A 10,710-nucleotide genomic window follows, 5' to 3' on the forward strand; every position below is an offset into this window, starting at 1 on the left:
TATATAGAACAGAAAGTGATTTGGAATGAGAAAAGGCAACTGGCAGTGAACATTGTTGTGGTAAATTCTTCTTAAAATTATGTAAGGTTTTAAAAAGCTATTTAACTGTGATTGTTGGGTAATTTGAAATTGTGGTATACAGAACAGGTTTTTTGGAAAAAATTACCTTGTAGGGTTTTCATGTGATTTTTTGTAAGTTCTCGTTAATTTGTATGCTGGAAATTGTGAGCTTCCAATTAGGATAGGGAAAATAAAGCTACACTTATAGTGGGTACTTTTCCAAGTGAAGCAGAGTGGAAAAAGTGGCCAAAAATAATTTACCGCCATTTTTTATTTGCTTGAGAGCAGAGCAGATTTTACATGTGTGCCTGTTCTTAAAGGTCCCACAGCCGAATCCAGTTGATTTTCCACCAGCATATATTTTTATGCTGGTGGAAAACCAATGGATTCCTGTGAAAACCACCTGACTTTTACACCTTGTAAAAGCTGGCAGATTCCATTGTAGATGGCTCCCCAAAATCATTATTTTCGGGGGGTTACACTTTTCTAGACATGTAATGGAAATGTGAAGAACAAAGGCAATGTTTCCTGTGTTTTACTATTTACTTTTCCAGTGCTATGTGGAAAAAATTAAAATTGCATATGGAGGGCCATTTTTCTAACATGCCAACAGGAGTTGTCCACTCCATGAAATGTAGGATTCAAAACAAAATGAGCCCACTTGCTCTTTTTCAGCAACACATTTATACAGTGGTGTATATATACACTGTCACGTTGATTTATCATGTCACTTGTGCATTTTTAAAATAATACGTAAAATGTGTTTTTTTAATGTATGCAAAACCAAACATCTGCACATATTTGTAATAACTTGAGCTGGGAAGATGTGTGGTCAAGTACCCAACTTTAAGACTATGCCTAAATCCTGGCTTTGCCACTTAACCAAAGTGTATGATCCTGGGTAAATCATTTAATCTCATTGTGCCATGCCTGCCAAAATGAGGTGCCCCTAATATAACCTATTCTAAAAAAGCCTCACTCATGGTTTGATAGATGGGCAGTGCAGGGGGCAGAGTCTGCCAAGAAGACACACACTCATATTTCTTGGAAAAAATAATGCTGCATTTGTTGAACCAAATTGCGACATTCACCAGCAAATCAAAGCAAACATGACAAACAAGACCTCATCATGGACAATTACATATTACTATGTACGGCATAAGGACTGCCTCCTCTCTGCCACGCCACACCTGGAGCAATACCAGGAGGCCAGAAACACTTCAACCTTCACCATATGCCCCCTGATCCAGCATCCCGCTCCCCTTTGGATCTCTCACCTGCCTGCTGGCACTCCCTCACACCCTCAACTCAATTAAATTGTGCTGCAAAAATGCAACAAAAAATATAATTTTGTGCTTCAAAATATCATTTTGGAAGAGATAACATGTCCTATTCCATGCTTCAGTATTCTGGAGGAGGGTCTGTCTTTCACAACAAGATGGCAGGATCACAAATACCTCCCCCATTGCCTGCTGGGAGTACCCACAGTGTCCAAGGGGGCATTTTTGAGCCTATACCATCTGGGATTTAATAAGTACTGGAGCCTCGTCGCTCAGGCCTCACAGAGGAAGAGAAGGTGTTTTCCTCTGTTCTCCCCAGACAGGACAAGAAGGCATGGTGAAGATAGGTGGGAGTGGTGGTAGTTGGGAGTGGTGATTAGGGGAGCTGGTGGAAGGTGATTGGGGTGAAAGGTGAGGGAGCAGTGAATAGAATAGAAAGGGAAAGCAGATGGGAAGGAAAGAGAAGATAGGTATATTGATGTCGTCACACTATTTTGCTTGCTTCTCTTTCTCTCTGTACTGTTTTTATAGTTCATTTATAACATTATGTTGAAAAAATGTACACACATTTTGTTCTTAGGGCACAATTAATTGGGATTTACCTCTCAGGCTCTTGTTCAGGGGTCTAACCATACAGTTTTTATTTTACATGCTTTGGCAATAGCTGTTATTATGGAGAAGGGTGGGTGGATGGAAGCTGAAGTGAGTAGGGAATGGAAGATCAAAGTACTCTGGGAGTTTATGGACAGCAACAATGGAGCAGATGGAAAAGGCGAGCAGAATCCATTGGAAGAGGTACTAGAGAGCATGTGATTATGGAAGGGATGAGCAAATGGGATGAGAGAGTAGATTTCCCACTTGAACAAATTCGATGATCCTGGGCAAATCACTTCATGTCAGGAAAAATACTTAAACATTGAACATTTGTTGCATTTGTAACAGCCATTAACTACTACCACCCTAACCTCTACACTCATGCTCAGCCTATGCAGGGCCCTCTGTCAATCTTGGCCATGAAGCCCTTCTTTAATCATGATACTGAGTGCAAACCTTACAAACATCCTGAACAGACATTCAAGTAGTCTTAGGGGTAAGTGTCTCACCCCTGGTCCTAACTCCCTGGGTTTGAATCCAGGCTTCTGCACCTTTTAAAGTGGTCAGACTAAACCTGTTGAGCTGGGAAAATATGTGTTGCTTTATCACTGATCTGGGAAATCTGGCTCAATGTGTTTAGGGTACTCCTACACCCACTCCCAATGAAGATTTGGCACCCCTTATCACAAATTAGGCCCACCCAGATGAAACTTCCTGGAGCCGGGACTGCAGTGGGTACGTGAGCTGGGATTTCAATAACTCCAAACATGGTATAAACGGATGTGTATGTTTACTCAGCACAGTGCATGACTGTGTTTGTGGTTAGGCCGTGGGTAGGTTTTGTGTTTACAGGTAATGTGTGAACATTGGCAGAGATGGTGGGGGCGGGGGGACCAGCAGGGTCTCCTTCCACGCAAAAATGGCTTCTTCGAGATTCTAATGAACCCCACCTACTTCCCACAAAGTAGTAAAGTAACATTGGCTAGTGCCCCATGGGGATTGTGTGGCCCCTGTCAGTACCAGGATCTGCCTCTGTCACTGTATGGGAGATGATCCATACATGTCACATGTGACTGTTGATACCAGAAGGAAGAGATTGTTTATTGTTTGGGAATAGTGTAGGCCTGGACAGGATTGCTAGAGGATAAAATGAAGCAGTGTGTGGCAACAGAGATTAGATTGACAAGGATATGCTGCGATGAGCTGAATGATCAAACATGGAAGTGCAAGCTAGATTTGTGTGAAAGCGGTATTGACCCACAAGAGCATTAATGACATGGCAAGATAGCAAGATGGACTCTTAGCCCAAGGTGCAGTACATAGTCTGAGATGCAGCACGTAGCCCAAGATACAGCACATAGCCCAATATGCAGCACATAGCCCAAGGTGCAGCACTAGCCAACGATGCAGTATATAGCCCATGATGGAGCAATTAGCCCAAGATCCACTGCATAGCCCACGATGCAGTACATAGTACAAAATCCAGTACATAGATCTGTCCTTATTCTCCTAGATCTATCCTCTGCTTTTGACACGGTCAACCGTGCCATACTGCTCAATTGCCTCAGCGACAACCTTGGTATTACTGATCAGGCTCTGGCCTGGTTGACCTCCTTTCTCACTGACCAACCCTATTAGGTCCAACTAGGGTCTGTCCTCTCTTCTATTTCTCTCTCTCTCTCTCTCTACTTGTGGTGTTCTCCAGGGGTCTATCCTCTCCCACTGGCTCTTCAACAACTATCTGGCACCTCTTGCCCATCGCGTTGCTACTTTCTGCCCCAATGTTCAATGTTATGTGGATGACACTCAGCTCTCTTTCAGGCTCACCTTAGCCACCTGTGCTTCTTCTCTCATATCAGACTGTCTGGCCGCAATTCAGGAATGGTGTGCTGCCAATGATTTCTGCCTTAATGCCAGTAAGACTGAGATCATACTCATTGGGACACCCCCTACTTTCTTTCCTCTCTCTCTCTGGCTTCCCACTCCAGGCCCTCTTCCTGCTCCTTCCTGTGAGGCTAAGAACCTTGTTGTCATCTTCAACTCCACCCTCTCCTCTCCTCACATCTCGGACATTTCTATGAAGTCAAACTCTCAGCTGCACCTCCTCAGTGGTATTCTTCCTTTTCTCACTTTCCCCCAGAAGCTCCTTGTCTCTAGAGCTCTCGTCCTCTCTAGGCTGGACTATTACAACAGCCTCTTTCTAAATCTCCCTGCCTCTACTCTTCGAACTTTACAATTTATCCAGAACAGGACTGCAACACTTGTCTTTGGCCTCAAGCCCAGGTATCGTATCTCTCCAACTCTGAACATTTTTTTACTGGCTCCCTGTGACTGCAAGGATTAACTTCAAGACCCTCTCTATTGTCCACAAGGCTTTCTGGGGCCTGGGACCGCTCTACCTCCAACCTTCTCTTCCAAAACATCTTCCTTCTTGAGCTCTGCGCTCCTCCACCTCCAACTTTCTGAGAGTCAGACGCTTCTCCAAGCAGAGAGTTGGGGGCAGATCTATCTCCTCGGCTGGGGCCTCCCTCTGTAACAGCCTCCCGGCCTCTATCGAGCTTGAGCAGAGCCTCCTCTGGTTCCGGAAGCAACTCAAGACCTTTACTTTCGCTTCTGAGTTCTCTCTTCCTCTCCCCTGCTGATACACCTGACTGCTCCTTGCACTGGTCACCCTCTGAACTCAGGCCCAGGCTCCTGCATGTTCAGTTGCCCTTGCACTGCCTCCGGGCTCCCCAGCACTTAAGGGTCTGTGTCTGCAACCCTACAGTTCCTTCTCTCTGCACTTATGAGCCACCCGCTGGCGGCACTTGTGAGTTAACTGCACTTACCCTTCACATCCCCCCTGGAACATCTCCCCTTCCCTCTTACCCGCATTTGCACATTCTGAATGACACAAGGCCTAGTAAGATCGATATTGTCGCGCCTAGAAACACTTGTGTACAGGCGCGTTATAAATGCCACAGAATATCATATCATACATTGCCCAACACACAGCACATAGCCCAAAATCCAGTACATAGCCCCAGATGCAGCATCTAGCCCAAGATCCAGTGTATAGCCCGAGATGCAGTACGTAGTCCGAGATGCAGTACATAGCTCGAGATGCAGTGCATATCTTGAGATGCAGTATTTAATCCAAGATGCAGCACAAAGATCAAGATGCAGTACATAGATGAAGATGCAGTAGGCAAAGATGCATAACATATCCCATTTTGCAGTACATAGCCCAAGATGCAGTGTGTAGCGCAAGATGCAGTGTGTAGTGCAAGATGCAGTACATAGCCCAAGATGCAGTATGTAGCTCAAAATGCACCATGTAACCCATGGTGCACTATGTAGCTCAAGATGCAGTATGCACACCAAGATGCAGTATTTAGCCCAAGATGCAGTGTGTAACCCTAGATAAAGTGCAAAACCCAAGATGCAGTGCGTACCCCAAGCCATAGTATGCAGCCGAAGATCTAGTATGTAGCCCAAGATGTAGTATGTAGCCCAAGATGCAGTATATATCCTAAGATGCAGTGCATAGCCCAAGATGCAGTAGGTAGAACCAATTGAAACAGTTTTCAGTGGGGCAAACATATAAACAAACACCACATGATGCACTAGTGAATATCGAGTCATAGGAAGGTAAACCATGCAAGTTGCCCAAATGAGGCCTGTAATATTGATCATAGTCCAAACAACAGTCCACGATGGGGCCATAAGACTGGACTTCTGCACTGGAACTTCTCATTGACCAGAAGCCATTACAGAGCAGGCGTGGCAGCCAGTGGAACATGGTTGGGTTACTAGTGCATAGAAGAATGTGTTTACTCTTCCCACATACAGTTGGTGAAATGTGCCCTGCACAAAATGTTTCCAAACGTAACGCAGTTGCTCCGGAAAATAGTAATAGACCAAGAAAAGTGGACATATGGAATATCGATACTTGCAAAATATGAGAGTGTTGGAAGACAAAGAACCCATGTGTGTTCCCTGGGACCCCCTCCTCAAAGCACAGCTAATAGAAGTTCCCCACCAAGCCTCCTCGCCTCTGTGTTCCCCTCTTAATGTACCTCTCATCTGCTTGCTAGCTAACATGTTTTCCTTGCCTCTAACCTGCCTCTGTCTCTCACTTCTACTGCCTCCAGTCTTGCACTGGATGTCCTGAGCAAAGCGGCGTACTGCCTACCTGCACTTATAAATGTCCAATGCTGGTTGTCCTTAATCTATGTATGTCCACTTATACCCAAAGGCGTAGCCAGGATTGTCTCGCAAATGGGGCCTGAAGCTAATGTAGTTGGACCCACTGCACTGACAAAAATATCTGTAAATGCCCACACAGCGCTGCTGAATGGGCATTTACAGATTTTGGGTGGGCCTTGCCCTTCAGGCCCTACCCTGCCTACGCCTCTGCTTATACCCCTCCACAACTAGGTCCGAATGTCCCTGAAACTCACCCCATTGCAAGAAGCTCACTGCTTCCCGTTAAATCTGATATCGTATCTATTGTACGTTCTTTTGTGGTCAAAGGAGCACTGTTCCTCCAGTATATGAGTAAATAAATAAATGGATATCAGTGCATAGAAACTTCAAATATTGAATTAACCAGACGTCCAGGGTCAAAGCAGTTTATAAAGCATAGTGCTAGAATCCTACACCTAAAATGCTCTGTAAATAGTCCATGAAGTTTCTAGAATGACACCAACTATTTTTGTCTGATCTATCTATCCGTTTCGTTCTTTTCGCTTCTCGTAGGCAAACGATTCTAGGGTTGTTTGATAATTGGAAAATACGCCCTGTGCTGCCCGGGAGAAACTCCTCGTTCAGGGAGCGTGGCGCAGGCTGCATGCTAGCAGGCGACAGTGTGTGGGTGCTGGGCCTATCTCTGCAGGGAGCTTTGGGTTTTAATTGCGTGTCGCTCGACTCTGGGAGATTGCGTGCATTAATGTGTGAGTAGGACTCGTCTGCGTTGCTGCTGGTCGCTGGCGGCCGTGCTGGTGTTCCTGTACGCGTGTGGGTTGCACACCTGGCTCCAAGTCCTCACTCACTCTTCTTCTGAAGGATGTCCCGCCCACTGCCTTTGGTCACAGACTATTCGAGTCTTATTTTAAGATGCTGCCTGTTGCTTTTTGAGTGCTATAGGTTCTGCAGCTTGTATCTGTAAGGTGTCGTTTTTGCATCGACAGTAAGCCCGTGCCTAAGCACTCGCAATTGAACAGATAAGAGGTCGGAGGCACAGGTGAACGTGGGATTGCAGCAGAGTCTCCAGGCTATACAGCAAATTTATTAGTGATAAGGCCATAGGGCCCTTTCTGGTCGATGTGTCGCCGGTGCACTGTGTGTGCATATCTGCAATGGTGTACTTGTAAGAGTGTGTTCATACTTTGCAATCTGTCACTGCTTGTGCAGCAACAGTTGCCTCTCCCTCTCTGTGCATGCACGTTTTGGAAGTTACATGTTGTTTGCATGCAGTTCATTCGGGTCCTACGTGCAGCAGGGTGTGTTTGTCTGGCTGTCTGTCATCTTCTTGCTGATAGATTGTATCCATCAGCGGTGGTGTTTGGATACCAGGGCTTGAGCCTCATCACTCCATCTTCTCGGGATGAGTATGCAGACGTGGGTCAGGATTCGTCTTGTTCTGTGGTGTGTATGCCTGCCGCTGCAGCGGTCTTTTATTGCTCACATGGCTATTTGTTGTTGCAGTAACACCCACGTTTAAAGGATGGAGGGAGGTTGCTCATAGTTGAGGCTATGGGCTTGGGAGTGCATCTGTGGACATGGTGTTGGCAGCGTCTACTTTATATCGTCTAACCGATTTCCATGTGTTCATTGGTGTATGGAATTTATGGCATGTCTCGTTTTGGGGTGTTTAAGTAGTGCCTTATGTAGTGCCATCCTAGCATCCCAAAGCGCTAACGGCAAAGTAAGAAAAGCGCGACAAGAAAAGTAGAGGGAGGGATAAACAGAAGATTGGAGACAACCGATAACTTAGGTTGGCTGCTTGTATGGCGCTGTATGCTGTCATGCCAGTTCAAAGCGCTAAGTGTGAAGAGAAGAACGTGGAGAAGAAGAGGGAAGCAGCCAATATAGTGTTATGTTGGATGGTTATATAGCACCGTATGCTGCCAGGCCAGTTCAAAGCGCTAAGTGTGAAGAGAAGAACTTGGATAAGTAGAGGGAAGCAGCCAATATAGTGTTATGTTGGTTGCTTGTATAGCACTGTATGTTTCAAAGCACTGAGGGGGAAGAGCTGCATAGAGAAGTAGGTGTGCTTATGTTTAGCGGGTAATAATTAACATGCACTTGGTTTGTGTGTTTACATATAAGTTATGCTGGTTGGTTTTTCACTAGTTGATTGTTGGGAGTGTCTGCTAATGTGTGTAGAGAGATCCAGTATCTCTAGATTGTGATGGTCGTGCAAGTTGAGGGCACTTCTAGTGGACTTCTGTGATTGGATGCTTCAGCTCCCATCTGTATCCATGCCAGTGGGCGTGCCTGTGTCTGGTATTGGAAAGCTGCACCTGCCACGCTCGCGCTGCATGTGGTAGGCTGCACTCGTTCTGTGTTCCTGTTTATGTGTTTCAGCATTAACTATTGGTAGCGGCCTGGCAGTCCTGCCAGTGTTGCCAATTGTTGCTCTGTGGGCGCCTGTAGGTATGTTGCAGCCCAGGTCCATGTTCGGGTGCTGGTGGTGGTCCATGGGTCTATTATTAGGTGCTAAAAGCGCTCGCCTCTACATTTGTTGCTTCTGTGTGTGTGTGCGTGTGTGTAAGGATGCACAGTGGAGTTGGTAATCGTGCGTGCATGCTGCGTATACCTGTCAGAGTATTTGTGTAATTGTGAGATTGAAAGGTTGCAAATGTGCAGTCATTCCTGTTCTTGGGTGCAAAGAAAGTCAGTCTCTGTCACGCATGCGTGCCGTGTGACGTAATCCATATGCATTTATTACGAGGGCCTTGTGTGTGTATTTCACTTGTATATGTCTATGTGCTTGTGGGTGGTGGAGGTTCTAGGGGGAGGGGTGTCGGGCGTGGTGCTTCAAAGTCAGAATAATGGCGTTCTTTGGGTAATGTGTACATGTCCAAGGATCTGTGGCATGTGCCATGTTTCCGCAATAACATGCTTCTGAATGGTGTTTGGGTTACCTGGATCATCTACCAGGGTACTTCAGGGGTCTCCCGATAGTAATGCTGTCTTACTTTCTACACGAGGTGCCCAGTTACATGCTTGCCCCCTCGCCTTCCTTTCTGCTGTGTATGCAGGTGCTGGGTGCAGTGCTTTGATCACCCAGTGCACAGCCCGAGCAATTGCACAGTTTAGAAGTTTAATTAGCCAGACTAGTGTCCGTGTAATATCAGATCTTGCCATTTTCTGACAACACGCCTTGTCTGCTTGGCATGGCAGCATGGTCCTGGCAAAGGCCACGCTTCACAGACGCTGGCTGACAGCGTAATGCGTGCACGGTCTACATGTAGCCAGGTCAGCGCATGGGATGCAGCAAAGGGGAAAAAGCAGCTATGTATACATGCGCCTGTGTTCGGGTGTTGGCAGATGTGTGGAGTGGCGTTGTGTGTTATGGAGAGCGCACACATAAAGTCACAATAACGCATCACCGCTGCATGCAGACCTAGACGGCAACGCACAGCTATACCATATATAGGGACATCTTCTAAGACTGCACACAGCAGCAGGGATGGAGATCCCACTTGTAAACAATCGCATCCCCCTCACCGACACAGCAGCGCGGCGACTCCAATTATGTGCATTTAATAAAGGTGCAGCCTGCGGAAACGCACACACACACACATCGTGGCTGCCTTTTAATGAAGTGCCGAACATCAGCAAGCCGGCTGTCTCCCCACACACTGGCCGCCAAAGCCCAGATGCCGGTCAATGAGAGCCTGTGCTCCCTCCCTAACCCCCCTCCGCTTGTCTGTCTGCCGTGCAATGTTTCCAAACTCTGCCCCCAGTAAATGCCCCTGTCCGCAATGTGCTGCTCTCACCTGCCAGTCAGAGGAGACCTGTTAAGAGAAAGGCAGGCGGGTCGATTGAGCGATTTGCAGTTCTTACCTAAGCCCTCGTTCCGTTCTCTCCGGCTCCTTCCTCTAAATATTAACGCCGTCTCCACCGGGGCTGCGCCTGGCGGTGAGCTGGGGCCGTCCCCTCAGACGGTGGCTGCGGGGTGGGAGGGGGCCGCCCTTGGAAGTTTTGCGCTCGGAGGTGGCAGGCAGGCTGCGGAGACCGGCAGGCAGGGAGCAAGCGTCTCCTTCTGGTGTCTCCATCTGCGTGATTCACTCGGCAGCACCATCCCCGTGGCTGTCAATACTGCAGCGAGGTGACGGATGGGGCGGTGGGGAGGAGGGGGTTCAGCCGGACAGCTCCATGCGAGTAAGCTGGCGGAAAGGAGGGAAGGGGCGAAAAGGGAGAGAAGGAAGGGAGGCAAAGACGGAGAGGAGAGAGTGCAGGGGGAGGAGGGAATAAAACGGTCCTTTCAGCTTCTCCTCACTGGCCACCTTTTGAATGAATGCAGTCAACAAATGTTGCTTGGCAATGCACCCGACATTTCAGATTCCCTCAGGGAACACATGGAACGTTATCTCCATTCGTCTTCACTCACATAGATGGTCTGCTCACCTTCACGTTACACACGCGAATGGAACAGGAGAGCACATTGTGAAGGCATGGAATGCAACCCCTACTTTCAGAGGAACCATGGGATTCCGCGTCAGGCAACGCGGATCTGACCTTGGGTGAGGATTCAAGTTAGCTTTCACCTGCACGGCGCGCCCTC

At 47.3% G+C, this 10,710-nt stretch overlaps 1 long non-coding RNA gene across 1 annotated transcript in view; it reads right to left on the reverse strand.

Annotated features, from left to right (window-relative positions):
* LOC138481128 (uncharacterized) overlaps window positions 1-10,419 on the reverse strand; it is a 1,231,087-nt gene extending 1,220,668 nt beyond the window's left edge. Inside the window, exon 1 of the long non-coding RNA XR_011274196.1 lies at window positions 9,990-10,419. This is a non-coding gene — a long non-coding RNA (uncharacterized lncRNA). The remainder of the gene's footprint in view (window positions 1-9,989) is intronic.
* Window positions 10,420-10,710: the final 291 nt, after the last annotated feature.

Source organism: Ambystoma mexicanum, chromosome 5p (genome assembly GCF_040938575.1).
Source record: "Ambystoma mexicanum isolate Mex_15411 chromosome 5p, UKY_AmexF1_1, whole genome shotgun sequence".
NCBI lineage: Eukaryota > Metazoa > Chordata > Amphibia > Caudata > Ambystomatidae > Ambystoma > Ambystoma mexicanum.